Source organism: Hydra vulgaris, chromosome 14 (assembly GCF_038396675.1).
Source record: "Hydra vulgaris chromosome 14, alternate assembly HydraT2T_AEP".
Taxonomy (NCBI): domain Eukaryota; kingdom Metazoa; phylum Cnidaria; class Hydrozoa; order Anthoathecata; family Hydridae; genus Hydra; species Hydra vulgaris.
Window position 1 is genome coordinate 41,058,271 of NC_088933.1, and position 8,056 is coordinate 41,066,326.

Genomic DNA, 8,056 nt, shown 5'->3' on the forward strand with positions numbered 1-8,056 from the left:
ACAAATCTATAATATCCATTTTTAAATAATTTAGGATTTTCATTTTTATACATAAAACTAGCTGGAGTTACCCGGCGTACAAACAAACAAACAAACAAACAAACAAACAAACAAACAAACAAACAAACAAACAAACAAACAAACAAACAAACACACACACAAACACACATTTCCCTTTATATATATTAAGATAAGATTAAGATAAGATAAGAAGATAGGATAGCTGGAGTTACCCGGCGTTGCCCGGGCCAATATTTAAACTGGCCTACCTGATATCTGTACACAAAAATGGGCCCAAAAAATGGTAACCCCTGACCCTGGGGTCAGGGGGGCCATTTTTGGGCCCCCTGACCCCGGGGGTTGGGGTACGGGGTCAAAACCCAGCTAAGAACCTTCTCTTCCTCAAGGACTACCCCCATGCCGAATTTCATCGAGATCGGTCCGGCGGTTTGGATTTCTATAGAGAACAAACAAACAAACACACGCACACAAACACACATTGCCCTTTATATATATTAAGAAAATGCTGTATATCATTTTTTTCTATATATATAAAAATGTACTGCGTTAAATCTAGAAACAAAACAAACACAAAATGTTGTGAGTAAAAACAATAGAAATATGCTACGCGGGACTTGTGCTATTTGTGGAAAAACAAAAATTCAATTTGTATCATTAAAAACAGGTGGAGATTTAGCGAGTTCAATTAATTCATTAACTAAAAAAATAAAATTACCATGGGCACAGTTCCCAGGTGAAATGCATTTACCTGGAATGATCTCTGCAGGACCACGTACTAATTTAGATGAAAGATTAACTTCTACTGACGCATATAAAGAATGGAGCAAAGCTGTAGATAGAGTTGATAATGCAGCTTACCATCACGATCTTGCTAATAAATACTTTGATGATACCGCAAAAAGAAATTTAGCTGATAAAATTATGATTGAAGAAATGGATGCTATAAAATATCCTTCAATACTTGAAAGAATTGAACGAGGTATTATAAAGCCCATTATATCATCTAAAGCAAAGTTTGGTTTAGGTTCTTTGAACCCACATGAATTGGGTGTTGAAAAAAACTACCAACGATCAGTAAAAAAGACAAAGATAAAGAAGTAATTCTTACGGATCCAAAGGATCTAATTCTTTTGGGTCTGAAAGACCTAAAATGGACTGACAAACTTGCAAACGAACTTCATAGACCAGTTGTAAATCATTTCAGAAAAAGAAAATTTATTGTAAATGGAATCGATGAAATATGGGCTGCTGATTTAGTTAACATAAAATCTTTTTCCAATTTCAATGATGATATAAAATACTTATTAATGGTGATAGATGTTTTTTCGAAGTATGGATGGATTGTTCCATTGAAGAGTAAAACTGGAGTTAATTTGGCTAATACTTTAAATAAAATATTTAAAGAAAGAAGGTGTAAAAAAGTAGATAAAGACTTAGAATTTTATAATAAGCATGTTAAAGCGCTAGGTGTTAAATATCTAGGTGTTCAGTTATATTCAACTGAAAATGAAGAAAAAGTTGTATAGTTGAACGTTGGAATAGAACAATGAAAGATAAAATGTACTTTTCAGCTTATTCTACTAGAATATATATCGACGTTTTAAATGAAATGGTAAATAGATACATCAACACAAAGCATTCTTCATTTATAATGACACCAGTTGCAGCTAGCGATAAAAAGAATGAAAATATTGTTTGGTTAAATCTAAATGGAAATTCGCGATCAGAGTCTGTAAAACCAAAGTTTGCAATTGGTGATAGAGTTAGGATAACTAAATAGAAGGGAGCGTTGAAAAAAGGATACACACCGAGATGGAATGAGGAGGTTTTTACTGTGTCACAGATTCAGTTCACAGATCCACCTACGTATAAAATAACTGACGATAGGTACTTTTTATGAACAAGAAATGCAAAAAACTGATCAAAACATATTTAGGATAAAAAAAGTTATTCGTAAACTCAAAAATAAATAATTAATAAAGTGGTATGGATATCCTGATTCGTTCAACTCATGGGTTGACAATAAAGAATTGATAAGTCTGAAAAATTTATAATGGGATATGCTTTATTTTACGCTTAAGGCAGATTTCATTTATGCGTAGATTTCACCTTATAATTATTATTTCTTTGTTGAAATAATAATTTAATTAACACAATGTCATTCTGGTTGAAGAGATCTCATAATATACATGTTGAAAAATGGTGTAGATGTATCATAGTTTTTAGCTCACACACATTTTTGAAAATGATTGAAATAATACCATACTTTCTAGCTCACACACGTTTTTTGGAAATGTACTCTATTTATGAGGTAGAGTCCGGTTTTTATACTACTAATATAGTTTAAAATTCGATAACAATATTCTCACCCCTTAAAGCTAAATTTCTGGAAGCTAGAAAAATTTTCACGTCTAGAATGAACTGTAAAATTACTTTCCATTGCTTTGTTTCATCTCCTATTTTTTTTTCTAATTGGTGATCAATGGACTTTTGACTTTTCAAGTGAATGGTAGCTATTTTCCATTCGAGATAATAGCTACGGTGAATGTCGCTTTGTTGATTACTTTTAATACGATCTGAAAGCTTTCTCCAATTTCCATGTAAACCTCCATTCCAGGACAACAAACTGAATTAAACCTAGTTAAATTGGGCGATCCAAAAAGGGAGCAAGGGAAACAATAGAGCGATGCTACAGCCTTACACCAAACGAGCCAATCTCTTGTAACTTTTTCTCCATTTCTTTGTTTCTCTATAAAGATACAGGTAGGAAATTTGCGTTCCTTGTGATCTCTTGGAAAATTTATAGGATGGCAACTGGCAACTCATTGGAGTCATTGATATTGATATCTATTTGATCAAAAAAAAAAAAAAATATTTAACAGAATTATTATACTTTTCCTTATATAGAACTTCGTAAGATCCAAAAAAAAATTCAACTACCTGCTTGACTTTTTCTTCATTTTTGGTCGCAATCTAAAAGCGTTCGTTTATTTTTGCTTTCGTTTTCTTTCCGCGTCATCGCTCTTTTTCTCCCAGCAGCTCCAGACAACTGGTTCAATCTTGGAGGTCTACGATTACTCATTCTAAAACTAATGACAATATAAAGAACATAAAATATTTTTAACTTTAAATTGAAAAAAATTAAAAAATTTAGAACAACTTTAGTGTTATTAATCGCAGAGCAAAAAGTCAGTTCCTACAACTTAAAAAATCCACTGAAGATATACTTCTTGTCAAAATATAGTCGAAATGTATTTTATTTCTTTCCGTTGTAAAAATATAGGCGGAACAAAATGCAGGAAAACACAAAAATTAAAGGTGACAAGATGTTGCGCTTAAGCAAATCGTAAAATAAGAAACAAGATTTTAATGATCTTTACTTTTTTGCGCAAACTAAAGACCAAAACCCGAGCGTTCAAATCAACTAAATGAAAACCTTGTTTAGGTTTATTGTAAAGTAATAATTATATTATTTTAAATGTAAACAAAGTTAAAAAGAAAAAAAACTAATGCAACAGGACAAACGAGCTTAAAAAAGTTTCTAACTGGTTTAAAATTAATAATTTATTTCTAAACATTAATAAAACTAAACGGACATATTTTCATCCACACACAATAAAAACAATAATTGCAGTTTCTGATGCCTGAACTTTCATTGACAATATAATTATATATATAATTATTATATAAATATAAAAACAATATAATTATTATATAAATATAAAAAAAAAATAAAATGTTTGTTTGATTATAAAAAGCAATTATTATAACAATTATATTAATAATTTTTTTTAAATTGCATAATCAACTGCCCAGTTGGCACGCGTCGACCCGGAAACGTACAGCCCCAGTAGGCACACTACGTTTTATTCACGGTTTAATCACGTTTATTTTAGGTGATTAAAAACTATTTTACGTGAATAAAACGTGAAATTTACGTTTGCGAAATCATTTTTCCAAAAGTGCTTTTTGGAACGTTTTTTATTAGCAGTAAAAACGAATTACTTTTGAAGCGTTTGTGATAACAAACGAGGAAAAATATTTTTTGTTGTATTTTTTACTTTTTATGTAATAGTTTTTATATTTATTTCATTAATTTTTAATTATTTTAGTTTTATCATATTATAATAACTTTATATTGCAGTTTTAAAATAATTTAAAAATAAATCACTATTTAGTATACAAGTATCCCTTATTATGTCGCGATGCAGTTTAGATATATTTATCATATATATTTTAAAATTAAATATCTAAGTTTAAAAAAACAGTCTAGACGTCTAGGCGTACGTTCGTGACTGAATGTAAAAACGTACCAGACGTCAGTTAGACATCCAACGTACGTCCAAGGGACGTACGTTTATATAACAGTCTTACTATAACAGTCAAAAAAAATTTTTCTAGTTTTTATTCACCAATTTTACCAAATACACGCAAAAATTGTTTAACAATTAGACACTAAAAAAAAAAAAGAAGAAAATTATACCTTACTAAGTATAATTTTCTCCTTTAAGAAACCTTAGTAAGTATAATTTTCTCCTTTAAGAAAGCAATGTATGTAAGAAATTATACCTTACTTTGAGTAAGAGATAATTTCTCTTACTAAAAGTAAGGTATAATTTCTCACATATCCTACCCTAAGGTAAAAATTTTTACTTTTTTTTTAGTGTGTTGATGAATGAGAAAAGTTTCAGTTTGCTATGTCATCGAATACATAAGTGGAATTATTTAAAAACGCAACGCATAAATAACTGCACTATTATAAGATTTTATTCTTTACGATAAACAATACGTAAATAATACGTGGAAACCAAAAAGAGCACGAATTTGTTTCACTGCTTTTAAAATAATTATCAAAAGAATAAAATTTATTCTAAACAATAAAAAAAGATTATTACTTACTTGTCCAAAATCTTGAATTATAAACGAGATACGAGCATCTAAAAACAACCAGAGTAGCCCGTAATAATAAAATTACAAAAGTAGCATTTTCAAGATTTTCTCCAAATAAATGGTAAAAGCCGTTGTTTTATAAGAGGCTGAGCTTTCCTATTTTTATAGTACCCAACAATGAAAGTAAAAACAAAACAAATTAATCAAAATAATTTATTTTGTTTTTGAATGGAAATGTTGAAGTGAAAACTACCAAAAAAATGACTGAAAACAAAGTTAAAGCGGTGTACATCTCAAATAGGTTTGTTAAAAATGTGCCTGAGCCGATAATTATTATTCGTGCAAAAAAGTAAAATGATCCAAACCCTTGGTGAAATGTATTATTTTTAAACGCGCCACCAAATGCGTCAATATGAGAAGGTGGAAATATACAATTAATTCTCGAACGACGGATTAATATTAGTGGGCATCCAACCAACACGATTAAGAAAATTACTCCAAGAAGTAAATACCAAAAAAGGGTTTTTGTTTCGTAAATAACAGATGCATACATAAATGGGCTTTTATGATGGTTTCCTGAGAATTCTACTGGTTGCAAAATTAAAAAAGAGATTCTTATAAGGTTGGCGTAAGGTAATATCAAAATTTATGAAAGTACTTTTAAAAGATGTTCAGGATTGATTTTGTGAAAACTCGCTACAACAACAACAGTTTTTTTGTAAAAACAAAGATACAAACATTGAAACAGGGATTAAATATTCAAGTGCCAACTTATCAAGATTATTTCGCTTCTCTATAAGACATATTTTTAGAATATCTTTTTTAAACCTACTTAGACTTACTAACCCAACAAAAAATGTTAAAATTCCATGCGTGTTTACAGTTTCTCTGTCGACGTACTGCAAAACTTGATAGAAATAGATAGTTGAATTGAGCTAGCTTTCATAAATACAAATGTTTAAGAAAATAGCACAAATAAAAACTACAATAAAAGGGCCTATCATAAAAAACATAACTATCTAAGTATTGAATGTATCGCATTTCATTCATTTTTCACTACCAAATAATAGCGAGGTATTAGGCTTGCGTTCTGAACATAAATATCCTTTTCTATAGTCATAGCATTGATCGTCTCTGGACTTTTTTTAGGACTTGTATCTAATAGTCAAACAAAACTATCGCATGGCTTGCAAAACCCATGCGGACAAACCTGAGTAGTCTCTTCACCAGTATTAACCCAAAATGATTAATTAGTGTCAGTGTATAATCCACAAGATATTGATATACTTCCGTTAAAGTTGCAAAACATACCTTTGGGAAAGTTTTTTTCTTTGGCTGCAAAAATAGACTTCATTTTCTCTGGAGTATGCAAATGGGCAGTGTGAGAGTGACAAATTAAAATTGACACTAACATTTTTGATAACACTTCCCGATTGAATTGATACATTATAAAATTTTCTAATCTTTCCTTTAAGAGAAAAAACAACATTCAAGTTCAGCCCCCAATATACTACATGGTTATTAAAAATGATTTTAATAGATCTGGTTACACTATTGTTAAGCTCGTCAATAAGGATAACATTAGGCTCAAATAACTGTCCTGGATACACATTATTCCATTCTTTATCATTTATTTTTATTTCTTTTGGAATACTAACTATACTTTCTGAGTTAAAGTATCTCCTTAATGCCATATTATTATTCGTTTCATTGCAACCAATAGAGGTAGATGTAGAAATATCAGTTTTTCCTTCAAGTTGAGAAGAATTTTTACTAAAAGTCACAAATGAGTTTTGGTTGATATTCATAAAACATATAATTTTAAAATCATTTACTAATTTCAAAATAAACCGTTGCTCAGATTTTACAAAAACCGCTTCTCCTTATAAAGGCCTATTGTCTAAAAAAGTGATATTAGTGTCTTTTGCTCTACCTTCAAAGCCAGAGTTTTTTGAAATTTCCACTTTTCCCTCAACAATAGTTTTTGAACTGTCTAATATTATAGGTGTAATACTATTTGAGTTAAAAATATTTTCACCTTTATGTTTAGTTATACTATGGTATGAAAATAAAGCACTTAGCCCAGTAACAGGTGCATCATTCCACGGAATCAAGCTATAGGAAAGTAAAATAAGATAAAGCTGAAGAAAAACATTTTCAGCATAAATTCCAACCCTTACTTCTCCATAATTATTTGAAATAGTACAGTCATTGATAATGATTCTCATTTTTTTCTCCTGTTAAATACGTTAAATGTTAAATACGTTAAAGATTCTGCACGTTTATACTCGCTGTTTTGAGCTCCAATAACATTCTTTTCACTGTAAAGACTTAAAGCTCCTCCAAACGTTGCAGCATTTTCAAAAAAACTGAAACTATATATTTTAACAAAGTTTTTAAACACAGTCTGAAAGCATGTTAGTAGTCCTCCTCCTTGTAATTTTAACAAAGTTTTTAAACACAGTCTGAAAGTATGTTAGTAGTCCTCCTCCTTGTAATTTTAACAAAGTTTTTAAACACAGTCTGAAAGTATGTTAATAGTCCTCCTCCTTGTAATTTTAACAAAGTTTTTAAACACAGTCTGAAAGTATGTTAGTAGTCCTCCTCCTTGTAATTTTGCTTCGTTTTTAATAAAGATTGACTTTAAAATATAAACTTTGTTGCTTTTCGAGTTTTTTAAGGAGTATAACAACAAAACTTCTCTGTACAATCCTTTATTTTCTATAAATGCAGAGTTTTTTTTTTTAAAAGTATAAGATTTTCTGCACAGGTTCCAAAGAGTACAATTAGTACAGCCCCAGCACAGTGTAGCCAATTTTTTAAAAAAAAATCCGGAACTTTGACGCTAATTTTTGTTTAAATAAAAACGGCATTTTTCAATGTAAATAAACGCTTTCAAATTTGTCTCCGAAGATTTCTGGTAAATTAAAATGCCACCTTCAGAATGAAAATTAGTTTCTGAGTTAAGTATTTTAGTATTGTTTTGAATTGTGTGTCGATACAATAATACTTTTCCAGAATTTTTAGTACATTGTTTAGTACCATTGCAAAACCAATGCTGTTAGAAATCGTAACATTAACCATATTTATGTTTCGTATACTTAACAAAAATATTGTTGACGATACAGCTTTGTTAGTGCTTCTT

General features: G+C 29.8%; 1 protein-coding gene across 1 annotated transcript in view; it reads right to left on the minus strand.

Moving 5' to 3' along the window:
* The window catches only part of LOC100199711 (26S proteasome non-ATPase regulatory subunit 6), a 111,579-nt gene extending 104,901 nt beyond the window's left edge, over positions 1-6,678 (minus strand). The window contains exon 1 of the mRNA XM_065818345.1: positions 4,921-6,678. The gene's annotated coding sequence lies outside the window, so the exon portion shown is untranslated. The remainder of the gene's footprint in view (positions 1-4,920) is intronic.
* Positions 6,679-8,056: the final 1,378 nt, after the last annotated feature.